Below are 13,824 nucleotides of genomic sequence, written 5' to 3' on the forward strand. Positions count from 1 at the left end.
TGAACCCTCTGACACCATGAGCAAAGTAAATCTTTCATCCTTTTAAGTTGTTTCTGTCAGATATTTTGTCACAGCAATGAGAAAAGTAACCAATACAGAGAAAGAAAACGTTCAGTTTCCAGAGCAACCATGGATTATTTTTCTATGATTGCACATTCACCACACAACAAAACTAATATACATGTACACTATTGATTGAGTGGACTCCTGGAATCACATTCTGTTCCATATAGAGAATCTTTTGTTTGTAGTTATTTTTTGCTTTGTTCGGGTCGCCCCTTCTAAACTGAATTCCATTCTCTGTGGCATATAAATAAACTTTTTTAAAAAAGGAAGAGCTAGGGTCTAGCCCAGTGACAAAGCATGTGCATGCATAAGGCCATGGGTTTGATCCCAGCACCATGCTAAATAAACGGGGGGCGGGGGGGCATGATGGTTAATACTGTCAATTTGACAGGCTCTAGAGCCAACTAGGAGATAATTTAGGAGACATGCCTGCACATGCCTATGAGGGATTACCTAGATTAAGTTAATTGCGGTGGGTCTTCTCACTTTAGCTGTAGCTGACAGCATTCTGTGAGCTTGGTCTTCTCTTGAGTAAAGAGAAGACAGCCCAGTACCAGCATTCTCTCTGCTTCCTGACTATGCATGTGACCAACTGCCTCAAGCTCCTGTGCCTTGATTTCTCTGTCATCATAAATTGTGCTCTCAAAATGTGAGCCAAAATAAACCCTTAAATTGCTTTGGTCAGATATTTTGTTGCAGCGATAAGGAAATTAATAATGGGAGAGATTTTTGTCTTTTGATCAAAATACATACTCGTAAGAAACGCAGGGATCAGGGATCAGCTTTGGTGTGAATTCCCACATTTTCCCTATACAGCCACTTACATTCCTGTGCAGTTTTACAAAAGAGAGCTCTTACTATATTTACTATTTTATTGTATTGTTTACACAGGGTCTTATGTATCCCAGGCTGGACTCAAAATTCATTATATATCCAAGGATGACCTTGGACTTCTGATCTTCCTGCAGCTACCACCCAACTGAGCTGTACCCTCAGCTTCGATTGCTCTTTTATAAACTGCTTTTGTTGTCCAAATATTTACCTAACCAAAAAAAAAAAAAAAAAAAAGGAAACAATTAAAAAAAGAAGAGAAAAAAAAAAAAAAAAAAAAAAGGAAACAATTAAAAAAAGAAGAATAGCCTTGGGCTACTTATAGAGATGGCCACACTAGTGGATGTCTATAATCCCAGCACTCCTATGGCAAGCTGGGAGGTGAGACAGGAGGATTCACAGAAGCTCATGTCAGCTACCCTGGAACATCCACGCAGTTGTGAACAAGGGACTCCATCCCAAGGTGGAGGGTGCAAATTCATACCCAAGGTTTCCCTCTGACCTCCACACACATGTGACAAGCACATACCTATCTATAGTCACACACATCAGACCTATGGTCACATGTCAACACACATATCATACACAAACACATAAGATTAAAAGAAAATTTAAAAGAACTGATTTGATTAATTCTTAGAATCTGAAAATCAGAAGCAAGATTTAAAAAACTCCCAAATTTCATCAGTCAGATTTGAAAAATATACAAAAATATTTACCACTTCAAAAATACACTTTTATGTAAAATATAATTTGAGATAAGGTAAGAAAGACCATGTTTATAATTATGATTGTGAAAATGAATCAGCAAGGTTTTCAAAGATCTCAGACTAATTACTTGAATTTATTCTAGTTCACAGCTAATATAAAAAGTAAGAGTAGACTGACAAAATGTGTTATTAAATACCAATTTATGGGGCTGGAGAGATGGTTCAGCCATTAAGAGCACTGACTGCTCTTGTAGAGGACCCGGGTTCGATTCCCAGCACCCACATGGCGGCTACGAACCGTCCTTAACTCTAGTTCCAGGGGAATCCCAAGCTCTCTTCTGATCTCTGAGGCATTGCATGACATGGATGCACTCACGTACACACAGGCAATACGCTCATACACATAAAATAAAAATAGTAAAATATTAAAAATAAATACTGATTTATGAAAAATATTCCTTTTCGTTATCTCACAAAATCAATTTTTATCATGTTCATTTCTGGAAATTACCACACACATCAGATCTATACTCCTATAGGAGTATAACATTTCCTATACCAGTTTAGGAAATGGATGAAAGTATAATATGCAACAAAATGTACTGACGTGAATGCTTGCTATGTTCCAGTTCGTTTGCTTGATTTTTGTTGTTGTTGTTATTGTTGTTGCCTAATCGCCTGTATGGTCTGGGGCACATTGACATTTGCTGCCTGAATGAATGATACTTGCTTGCTATTATGACCTATTCTCTGGGATTCAGTGGGCAGTGTGGAAAATAACATATTCTTCTGTACCCACCAGGCCCTCATTCATTAATGTAAACAAAAGTCAGCCCTTCACAGTAGCCAAGCCCTCCCAGGGTAGCCTTCACCACTCTGCAGCAGGCCAGGACAGTTCTGATCTGGCTACCAAGAAGATGGGCTATTCTCTCTAGATTTCTGATGAGGTGGTCCACAGACATTAACCTGCTGCCTGGTGCTTAGCCTCTAGGGGGTATTCATGCCTTGTGCACCTGCTTCTCCAGATTGTATTGGTCTGATTCATTTTCTTTCTGGAATCTGGATGTCTTAGTTTCCTGATCTCTCTTTTGTGTACTTTACCAGGTAGAACAGGAAGGATGCTGACACCCTAACCTTGAAATAAATCATCCAGCACCTCCCAGCCCCAGTTTCCTTATCTATAAAATAAATAACTAGGAATAGATGTGCTTTATATTCCAGCCAGTTCTAAATTACAAAGGTATCAATGCTTATTAAGTAACATGAGATGCTACACAGCCAAGCAGGGATAGCCAGATGCATCCTCCTTGTTTTTGAAAGCTCTGAGTCTGAATCATGACTTCCTCATTATGGAAAGGAAAGGAAAGAAAATTGGATTGTTATGTTTTGCAGGGGGTAGAGGTGGAGGGCTTGGTTTATCTCTAATAATAGCTACCGTTGATGGAGTGCTTATAAAATGCTAAGTACTCTGAGGATTGTCTCAATCCTCAAAGCGGTCTTTCAAAGTAGTATTTTTATTATTATCTCAATTTTACAGTTGAAGAAACCAAAGCATAGGGGGAATACTTGAAGATTACCTAGCTAGGGGCTGAGGAGGTAGATCAGTCAGTAAAGTGCTTGCTGCACAAGCTTGAGGGCCTGAATTCAGAGCACCCATGTGAAAAGCCTGAGGCAGCCATGTACATCTGCCACTCTAGCACAGGGGGGAATGAGACAGGCAGATCCCTGGAACTCATTGGCTAGAATTCTAACCAAATTGGTAAGCTCCAGGTTCATTGAGAAACACTGTCTCAAAAAGTAAGATAGAGCGTAGGTAATATTAGGTAGACATCCAATGTCAACCTCTGCCTTTACACATACATACAGGTATGTGAACCTGAATACACACGTATATGAACACATATGCATACATAAAAGATTATACAGCTGATAAAATGGTAAAGTTGGAAGTGATGCAAGCTCATCCACCAGGGTTTAGTCAGCCTATCGAGAGTCTCTCCCTTCAAGAAGATCAGCTCTTCCTCACCCAGCAGTAATCAGCTGCCAACAACTCTTTGACTAAGATTGAGGATTGCTGTTCATTTCCACCTTTCTGTGCTGGGTTTTTGTCACCTTAAGTTTTCATGGGTCTTGTGCATGCTGACAGTAGTGCTGTAGGCTTGAATGAGAAGGGTCCCAGGCACCTGTAGGACCATTTCTGTATGGTCATACACTTCCTCCCTGGCTCTTGCAATCTTTCTGCCCCTCTTCTGCAATGATCCCTGAGCACTGGGTGGGTGGACTCAATATAGAAGACCTGCACTCTGACGACTCTTATTCTCTGAGTTTTGGCCATTTGTGGCCTTTTGTGTTCCTGGCCCTCTGTTGCATGAGGGAGCTTCAATGATGAGAATTGAAAGATGCATTAGTGTTCTCTTCATCGGTTGTTCTATGTTCCGTGAGTCATAGGTGTAGAGGTAGCATCCTAGATGTGCCATTTAGGCTTGGGCAATTCACAAAGAATCTCTGTGTGTGACCAGTGATGTAACTCTGTAATAATCTCTGTCTGTTGAAAAAGAAGCTACTTTGATGGGTGGTGACTGGGATACTTGTCTGTAATTTGAGGATCCTTATTTTGCACATAGGAAGAAATTACATTTTTCTGGAGATATGAGAGCGTTGGGTTTTCTCTAAGATCTATGACCATTCCAGCTATGTGGACTAGATTTACAATACCAGACATGAGTTTCCTCCCATTGAGTGGATTTTAAGTACAATTAGGTAGCTGTTGAATACCCCCAAGATAACTGTGCCACTACTGCACCAATGTCGTTTGCTATGTTGGTCATTGATATGGTTTTTAGGCCTTGAAGCTAAAGTTGGACCATCGATTGATGTTCTCTCTTACTAGGTTGCTTAGTGCTCTCCAAAGTTATGAAAGCTAGCATTTAGGAGAGATGGCTTCCAGGCCAGTTCCTGCTCCATTGCTGCAAATCCTGTGTCCAAAATATGTCCCATCGTCAGCAATAGGGTCTTACCATCAAGTTCTGGGAGGCAATCAAGCACTGTGGCACAGCCTCTGCAATTTAGGGAGTCTCTTGGACCACACTGGCCAACAAATCAAAGAAAGGTTTTTCCTGTCTAGCACTGTTTCTTGCCATGTAGTCTTCAGCTATACTCATGAACTCATGTACGGATATTGTATGTGTAATTTTTAGTAGGTTTTTGAACTAATACAATTCCCTCTGGTTTTTTTAATTCTAACTAGGCACTATTTATATATCCTCTTTCTCTCCCTGTCTTATCCTTCCTCCCCACCCTTCCCATTTAAACTGTCCTCATTTCTCCATCGATAATTTTTGTATGCAATGGTCCCACCTCTTTTGAGCTCCTTCTTCCCCTTTATTCCCATGTGCTGGATAGCTTTAGTGTCAACTTGACACACCTGGGTTGAAGGAGCCTCAATTGGAGAATTGCCTTCATTGGCCTGGCCTGTGACCATGTCCATGGGGCGTTTTCTTGATTATTGAGTGATGTGGGAGGGCCCAGCCCACTGTGGGTGGTGCCACCCCTGATCAGGTGGGCCTGTGTTGCATAAGAAAGCAGGCTGAGCTGGGGCCAGGGGAGCAAGCCAGTAAGCAGTGTTCCTCCATGGCCTGTGTTCCAGCTCCTGCCTCTAGGTTCCTGCCCTGAGTTCCTACCTTGGGCTCCCTGATGAACTGTGACCCAGGAGATGTAAGACAAATAAACTCTTTCCTCCCCAAGTTGGTAGTGGTCAGAATGTTTTGTCACAGCAATGGATAAACAAATTAAGACACCATGGTTCTTTGTATAGCCCTCCTTCTCCCCCTCCTCTTTAACTCCCCCCACCACTATTTTTACATGTTTCTCCCTTAGTAACACCTGTCTCCTACTATTCTTCTCTCTTAGGTTCCTTCTTTCACTTTACCTCCCTGGTTTCCTTCCACTTCCCTGGTTCCTGCAGTTACATCAGGATATGCACTCACTTATAAGCTTTTGGTGCTAGGATCCACAAATGAGGGAGAATAGAAGTCTTGTTTTTCTGATTCTGTGTTACTTCACTTAGTATAACAGTTTCTGGATCTACCCATTTACCTGCACATTTCATTATTTCTTCTTTCTTTACTGCTGCGTAGAACTCGATTGTGTAAATGTACCACATTTTCATTAACCACTCCTCATCAGTTGAGGGGTATTTATGTTGCTTCTATCTCTTAGCTATTGTGAAAAGAGCAGCAACAAACATGGTTGTACAAGTATCTCTGTAATAGGATGAGTCCTTTGGGTATATGCCAAGGAGTGGTATAACCAGGTCATATGGTAGGTTCATTTTTAGTTTTTTAAGAGTTCTCCACATTGCTTTCCATAGAGGTTGCACAAGTTTGCAATCCCACCAGCAATGAATGAGAAGTCCCTTGTCTCCACATCCTCACCAGCATTTGGTATCATTTGTTCTCTTGAACTTAGCCAATCTGACTGGGGTAAGGTAAAATAGTAAAGTGGTTTTAATTTGCATTTCCTTAATTACTAATGATGTTGAACACTTTTTAAGATCTTTCTTAGGCATCTTTATTTTTTCCTTGGAGAACTCTCTGTTTAGATCTTTAGTCCATCTTTTAATTGAGTCATTGTCTTTTGCTTCTTTATTTTTTGAGTTCTTTATATATTCTGGATGTTAAACTTCTGTCAGATGTGTCACTGGTTAAGATTTTTAATCCCACTCTGTGGGTTTTCTCTTCACTTCCTTGGTTGTTTCTTTTGCTTCAGAAGCTTTTTTGTTTAATGAGGTACAACTTGTTGATTCTTGACCTTAATTCCTGAGCAACTGATGTCTGATTTAAAAAGTCCTTTCCTACGCCTATATCTTGTAGATTACTGCCAATATTTTCTGCTAATAGTTTCAGAATTTCAAGTTTCACATTGAAGTCTTTGATCCACTTGGAGTTGCCTTTTGTGCAAAGTGAAAGATAAGGATCTGGTTTCATTCTTCTACAGGTGGAGATCCAGTTTTGCCAGCACTATTTGTGGAAGATGCTGTTTCCTCCGTTGTGTGTTCTTGGCACCTTTGTCAAATATCAGGTGGATGAAATTACATGTACTCAGGTTGGCACCTTTGTCAAATATCAGGTGGATGAAATTACATGTACTCAGGTTTGGGTCTTCAATAATATTCCATTGATATGTATCTATTTTTGTGCCAGTACCATGCTGTTTTTATGACTATATCTCTGTAGTGTACTTTGTGAGCTGGTATAATAATCCTCCCAGCATTGCTCTTTGTGCTAAGTGTTGTTTTGGCTATCCGGGGTCTTCTGTGCTTCCATGTGAATTTAAGGATGGATTTTTGTAATTCTGTGAAGTATGTCATGGGGCTTTTGATTGGGATTGCATTGAATTCATATATTTCTTTTGGTAGGATGGTCATTTTCAAAATATTAATTCTTCCAATCCATGAGCATGGAAGGTCCTTCCATCTTCTAGTGTCTTCCTCAAACTCTTTCTTTAAAGATTCAAAATTTTTGCTGTAGAGATCTTTAATGTCTTTGGTCAGGTTTATTCCAAGTTATTTAATTAATTAATTAATTAATTTATTGTGAATGCGAGGATTTCCCTGTGCTCTTTCTCTGACTGCTTGTCATTGGTATATAGAAAGGCTATAGACTTTTGTAGGTTAATTTTGTAACCTGCCACTTTACCCATTGTTAAGAAAATTTGGCTATGCTGGGTGGATCCTCGGTATTTAATTAAATTAATGTATTTATTTATTTATTTATTTATTTAATTTAAGCTATTATGAATAGAAAGGTTTCCCTGTACTCTTCCCCAATTGCTTGTTATTAGCATAAGACAAATAAATAAATAAATAATAAATTGTGTGATTCACAATTTCAGAAAAGCTACTGATTTTTGTAGATATATTTTGTAACCTGCCACTTTACTGAAAGTGTTGATCAATTCTAGGAGTTTTTGGGTGGAATTTTCGGAATTTCTTATGTGTAGTGTCATATCGTCTGCAAAAAGAGATAATTTGACCTCTTTTCCAATTAGTACTCATTTAATTTCCTTCTCTTGTCTTATTGCTCTGGCAAGAGTTTCAAGCACTGTATTGAAAAGGAGTAGAGATAGTGGACATCCTTGTCTGGTTCCTAATTTTAATGGGAATGCTTCCAGTTGTTTGTTTGTTGTTGTTGTTTTTTTTTCATTTAGAATCATGTTGGCTGTTCTTCCTTTGTTTCTATCATTTTGTTATTTTGTCTTTTTTTTTTTTTTCAGGGCTAAGGAAGGACCGAACCCAGGGCCTTGCATTTGCTAGGCAAGTGCTCTACTACTGAGCTAAATCCCCAACCCCTGTTTCTATCTTTTTGAATAATTTAAGTCATATTGGTTGGAGGTCTTCTTTAAATGTCTGGTAGAATTCTGCCGTAAATCTGTCTGGGCCTGGGCCTTTTTTTAGTTGGGAGGTTTTGTATTACTGTTTTGATTTCTTTTTATGTTATGGGTCTGTTTAAACTGTTGATCTCTTCTTGGTTGAACTTTTGTGGTTCCCATGATTTTAGATATCCATTCTATTCTTTTAGGTTTTCAAATGTAATAGAGTATAGGTTTTTAAAGTATTCCCTTATAATGTTCTAGATCTTTTGGTTTTCTGTTGTGATGTTTCCCCTTTCATCTCTGATTTTGTTGATTTGGATTTGCTCTTTCTTCTGGTTAACTGGGCTAGGGGTCTGTCTATCTTGTTTAGCTTTTCAAAGAACCAGCTCTTGCTCTTAGATTCGTTGACTCTTTGTATTGTTTTCTTTGTTTCTATTTCATTCATTTCTGCTCTGATTTCTGTTATTTCTTCTCTTCTGCTGGGTTTGGGTCTCATTTGTTCTTGCTTTCCAGAGTCTTGAGTTGCAATGGTAAGTCATTTATTTGTGCTTGTTCTGATTTTTTTTTTTTAATGTAGGCCCTTAGAGATATAAACTTCCCTCTTAGGACTGCTTTTAAAGTGTCCCAGAGGTTTTGCTGTGTTGTATTGTCCTTTTTGTTGAATTCCAGTAATACTTTTATTTCTTTCTTAATTTCTCCTTTGACTCACTCATCATTCAGGAGTGTGTTGTTTAATCTCCATGAGTTTTGTGTAGTGACTAAGGCTTCTTCCAGTATTGATTTTTAAGCTTTATTGCATTGTGGTCTGATAGAATGCATGGAATTATTTCAATTTTTTTTTGTATTTGTTCAGGTTTGTTTTGTGCCCCAGTATGTGCTCAATTTTTGAGAAAGTTCCATGGGGTGCTGAATAGAAAGTGTATTCTTTGGTGCTTGAGTGGAATATTCAGTAGATGTCTGTTAGGTCCATTTGATGTATGGTATCATTTAATTCAGATGTCTCTCTGTTTATTCTTTGTCCAGTTGACCTGTCTAATGGAGACACTCGGGTATTGAAGTCCCCTACTATTACTGTGTTTGGGTTAATCTTTGACTTAAGGTCCTGTGGTGGTGTTTTTATGAAATTGGGTGCACCAGAGTTTGGTGCATATATGTTCATGATTGTAATATCTTCTTGGTCAATTGGTCCTTTGATCAGAAAGAAACAACCTTCTGTATCTCTTTTGATTAGTTCTAGTTTGAAGTCTATTCTGCCAGATATTAGAATTGCAATCCCTGCTTGTTTCTTAATGATATTTGCTTGGAATATTCTTTTCCATCCTTTCACCTTGAGGTAGTGCCTGTCCTTGAAAGTGAGATGAGTTTCTTGCAGACAACAAAAAGATGGGTTTGGTATTTTTGAGACAGGGTCTCCCTAGCCCCAGCTGGAAGATCAGGCTGGCCTCAAACTCACAGAGATCTGCCTACCTCTACCTCCCTAAGTGCTGGAGTTAAAGGCATGTGCCACCACACCTGGCTAGATGTATTTCTTACAGACAACAAAAGAATGGATTTTGTTTCTTAATCTATTTAACTAGCCTGTGTCTTTTGACTGGGGAGTTCAATCCATTGATATTTACCCCAGCTGGAAGATCAGGCTGGCCTCAAACTCACAGAGATCTGCCTACCTCTACCTCCCTAAGTGCTGGAGTTAAAGGCATGTGCCACCACACCTGGCTAGATGTATTTCTTACAGACAACAAAAGAATGGATTTTGTTTCTTAATCTATTTAACTAGCCTGTGTCTTTTGACTGGGGAGTTCAATCCATTGATATTTAAAGTTATTGTTGAAAGATATGTATTGATTACTGTCATTTTTATTTCCTTTTGCATTCTTCATCTAATTTTGTGTTCCTAATTATACCTTCATTTAGTTTCTTTCTGTTGCCCCTTGGGTATAGTTGTTCTTTTCTCCAGTCTTTGTATTGCTTCAAGTATTCTCTGAAGGAGTGGTTTTGTGGACATGAATTCTTTCAGCCTATTCTGTCATGGAAGATTTTCTTTCCCCTTCAACTATAATAGACATTTTTACTGGGTAAATTATTATGGGTTGGTATCTGTGGCCATTTAGGACTGGGAATACTTTGGTCTAGTTCTCCTGGCTTTCATAGTTTGCATCGATAAGTCAGCTGTAATTCTGATGGGTTTTCCTTTATATGTTAGTTGTTTTTCTTTTGCAGTTTTGGTACTTTGTTCTGTACATTTAGTTTTTTACTATGCTAATGCCATGGGGAGTTTCTTTTCTGGTCCTGTCTATTTGGTGTTCTATGTGCTTCTTATATTTGCGTGAGGATGTCTTTCCTTAATTTTGGTCTACAATCCTGTTTAAGACCTGGTCAATACCGTTAACCTGAGATTCTTCTCCTTCCTCTATGCCTATGATACATAGATTTGGTGATTTCATGGTGTCCCACATCTCCTGCAAATTCCATTCCTGTTTTGTTTTGTTTTGTTTTTTAATTTTCATAATCTTTGCTTGAGTGGTCCAATTATTCAACTTTATCCTCCAGTGATGATATTCTGTTTTCCATTTCATTCATTCTAGCAGTGAGGCTTTCTCCTGTTGTTTCAAATTGGCTTATTGAGTTTTTTACTTCCTTCTTCATTTCAGCCTGAGTTTTATGCAATGTCTCTTCTATCTCTTTTGTGAATTCAGTGAGAAGTTAATCCCTATTTTATTTTAGTTCTTTGGCTTGTTCATGTGTTCTTTAAATTTGTTGAATTCCTTGATCATGTTTATGATTGTTCTTTTAAATCCTGTGTCCTGGGTTATCTCTAGGGGGTTCTCCTTGTAGAACTCTTCTACAGGACTGGTTGAGTTCGGTGGGAACATACTGTTTTCATTTTCCATATGACTATTTTTCCATTATCATTTTGGCATGTGGATTTCTTTTGTTGTTTGTGACTCTGGTATGAAATTCAAGCCTTCTTTTGTTGAGTTGAAGTTTGCTTCTGTTTGTATTATTGGTGTGCCTTGGTTGTTTTCTTCTTGGATATGTAAAGCTGGTTGGTCTAGGTTTCAGGTTCTCTTGGATTTTATTTTGGAAGGAACTGATGACTTCAGATCAGTTACTCAGGAGCTCCCATAGAGGCCCAAGTCAGGCTCTAGGCAGGTACACTCAGGCTTCCTTCTAATGTTTGAACTCCTACTAGTGAGTACTCATAGCAGAATTTGGGAAGTTTGCTAAGGGGAGGCCTGATTTGGGCACTCTCAGGCAGTCTGCTGAGTTCTCAGCCCCTACACCAGGTGGAGGCCAGATCAGGCACTCTCATGCCATCTGCTGAGGTCTTGCCCTACCCTACTGTAGGGCAGAGATGTCTATCCCTGAGGATGTTGGAGGGACCTCACATAATCCCAGTTAGGGGGTTGGGTATTTGGTGGTTTGGGGAAGCTCACCACCACACAGAGGTTGGATCCAGGTGCTCTCAGGATGTCTGCTGGTTTCTCAGCCCCTACACCAGGTGGAGCCCTCCTGGAGTTTTTAACTCTCCAATGTATCCACAGGGCTTCTCGGCTATTCCCCATTTGTACTTTTGGCTTCGTTGTCAAGTACAGGTTCCCTCAAAGGTGGTTTTTTGGTTTTATTTTGTTTTGTTTGGGTCACAGTCTCATGCAGCCCAGGCCAGCCTTGAACTCCTGATTCTCCTGCCCTCCACCTCCTAAATGCTGGGATTATAAGCATGTACCTGGCCTCCTTCAAAGGTGTTGCTTGTTTGTTTCTGCTCCAGTTGATTCTCTGGTTCTGCCTGTGTCTCTCCAAGTCTGCAGGCACTACTTTGCTTGGTCAGCTTGTTTCTCTAATGATTCTAAAAAGAACTGATTTTTCATTTGTTTATTTAGATTTTTTTCTTACATGACGGATTGGAAAATGTGATGACTCCTTGAATTTTGTATACATTTGATTCAATCTGTTTATGCATCCTACTACAGTGTACATCTGTGTAGGGTGGGCTTAGGTACAAATTACTGGGGTAAAGCATTCACAGATGTTGGCATCCTGGAGCAAACTGAACAAAGCAAGTGCTTTAAAATGGCCTTTTGGTTGGACATTGTGGTGCACATCTGTAATCCTAGCACTCAGGAGACAGAGGCAGGAAGATCAAAAGTATGTTTGAAGCCAGTGTGATTTACATAGCAAATTCCAGGCCAGCCAAGGTTATAAATCAAGACCATGTCTCAAAAACAATGATGAAAACAAACAAGTCACAAAAACCATTAACTAGCTAAAATAGCCTTTTGAAGAGACTTCTGGTTCCATTAAGGTGAATATAGGACCTCCTTTTTAAACATTGGATATATCCTGGTGTGGTGGTGCACACCTTTAATCTCAGCACCTGGGAGGCAGAAGCAGGCTGATCTATGTGAGATTGAGCTCTATGTAGCAAGTTTCAGGCCAGCTGGGTCTACTAGAAGACTCTGTATCAAAAAATAAAACAAAACAAAAACACGTTGGACAACACACACACACATACACACACACACACACACACACACAAAGGTAAGTATAATAAGACAAGGCTCTCTGCTCCTTCCTGTTCTAGAGACAGCTGCATCTTCTCATGCAAGACAAGCCTTGTCACTGGGTCACAATGGTGAAGGTCAGTGTGAACTGATTTGGCCTTATTGGGTGCCTGGTCACCAGGTCTGCCTTCACCTCTGGTAAAGTGGACATTGTTGCCATCAATGACCTACCTCTTCATTGACCTCAACTACATGGTCTACATGTTCCATTACGATTCCACCCACTGCAAGTTCAATTGTACAGTCAAGGCTGAGAACTGAAAATATCATTCGTGGGAAGGCCATCTCCATCCTCCAGGAATGAGATCCTGCCAACATCAAATGGGATGATGTTGGTGCCGAGTATGTTGTGGAGTCTTCTGGGTCTTCACTACCATGGAGAAGGCCAGGGCCCATTTGAAGGGTAGAACCAAAAGTGTTATTATCTCTGCCCCTTCTGCTGAAGCCCCCATGTTTATGATGGGTGTGAACCATGAGAAATATGACAAGTCCCTCAAGATTGTCAGGAATGCCTCCTGCACCGCCAACTGCTTAGCCCACCATGACAACTTCAGCATGGTTGAGGGACTCATGAACACAGTTCATGCCGTCACAGCTACTGAGAAGACTGTGGATGGCCCCTCTGGGGGCGTGATGGTGGTGGGGCTGCCAAGAACATTATCCCTGTATCCACTGGCATTGCCAAGGCTGTGGGCAAGGCCATCCCAGAGCTGAATGGGCATGGCCTTCTATATTCCTACACTCTACCTGTCTGTTGTGGATCTGACCTGCCACCTGGAGAATGCTGCTAAATATGATCACATCAAGAAGGTGGTGAAGCAGGCATCCAGAGGACCCCCTAAAGAGCATCCTGGGATACACTGAGGACCAGGCACTCTCCTGAAACTTTAATAGCGATACCCACTTTTCTGCCTTTGATGCTGGGGCTGGCATTGCTCTCAATGACTACTTTGTCAAGCTCCTTTCCTGGTATGACAATGAATTTGGCCACAGCAACAGGGTGATGGACCTCATGGTCCACATGGCCTCTAAGGAGTAAGAAGCCCTGAACCACTCACCCCAGCAAGAGAAAGAGAGAGCCCCCAACACACTGAGTATCTCCCTTCACAGTTTCCATCCTAGAGGCCCAGAAGAAGAGGAGAGGCTTAGAGAGCCCTACTCTCTTGAATACCACCCATAAAGTTCACTACACCCACCCTAAAAAATTTAAAACAAGGAAAGAAATATAAATTAGCAAAAGAACTAAATGAAAATTATAGAACTGAAAAGTACAGTAAATAAAA

General features: G+C 40.2%; 1 pseudogene; it reads left to right on the forward strand.

The window, feature by feature from the left end:
* The first annotated feature begins 12,609 nt into the window (after positions 1–12,609).
* LOC103737050 lies at positions 12,610–13,580 on the forward strand (annotated as a pseudogene).
* The last annotated feature ends 244 nt before the right edge of the window (positions 13,581–13,824 follow it).

This window comes from Nannospalax galili, unplaced genomic scaffold (assembly GCF_000622305.1).
Source record: "Nannospalax galili isolate Female #2095 unplaced genomic scaffold, S.galili_v1.0 scaffold138, whole genome shotgun sequence".
Taxonomy (NCBI): domain Eukaryota; kingdom Metazoa; phylum Chordata; class Mammalia; order Rodentia; family Spalacidae; genus Nannospalax; species Nannospalax galili.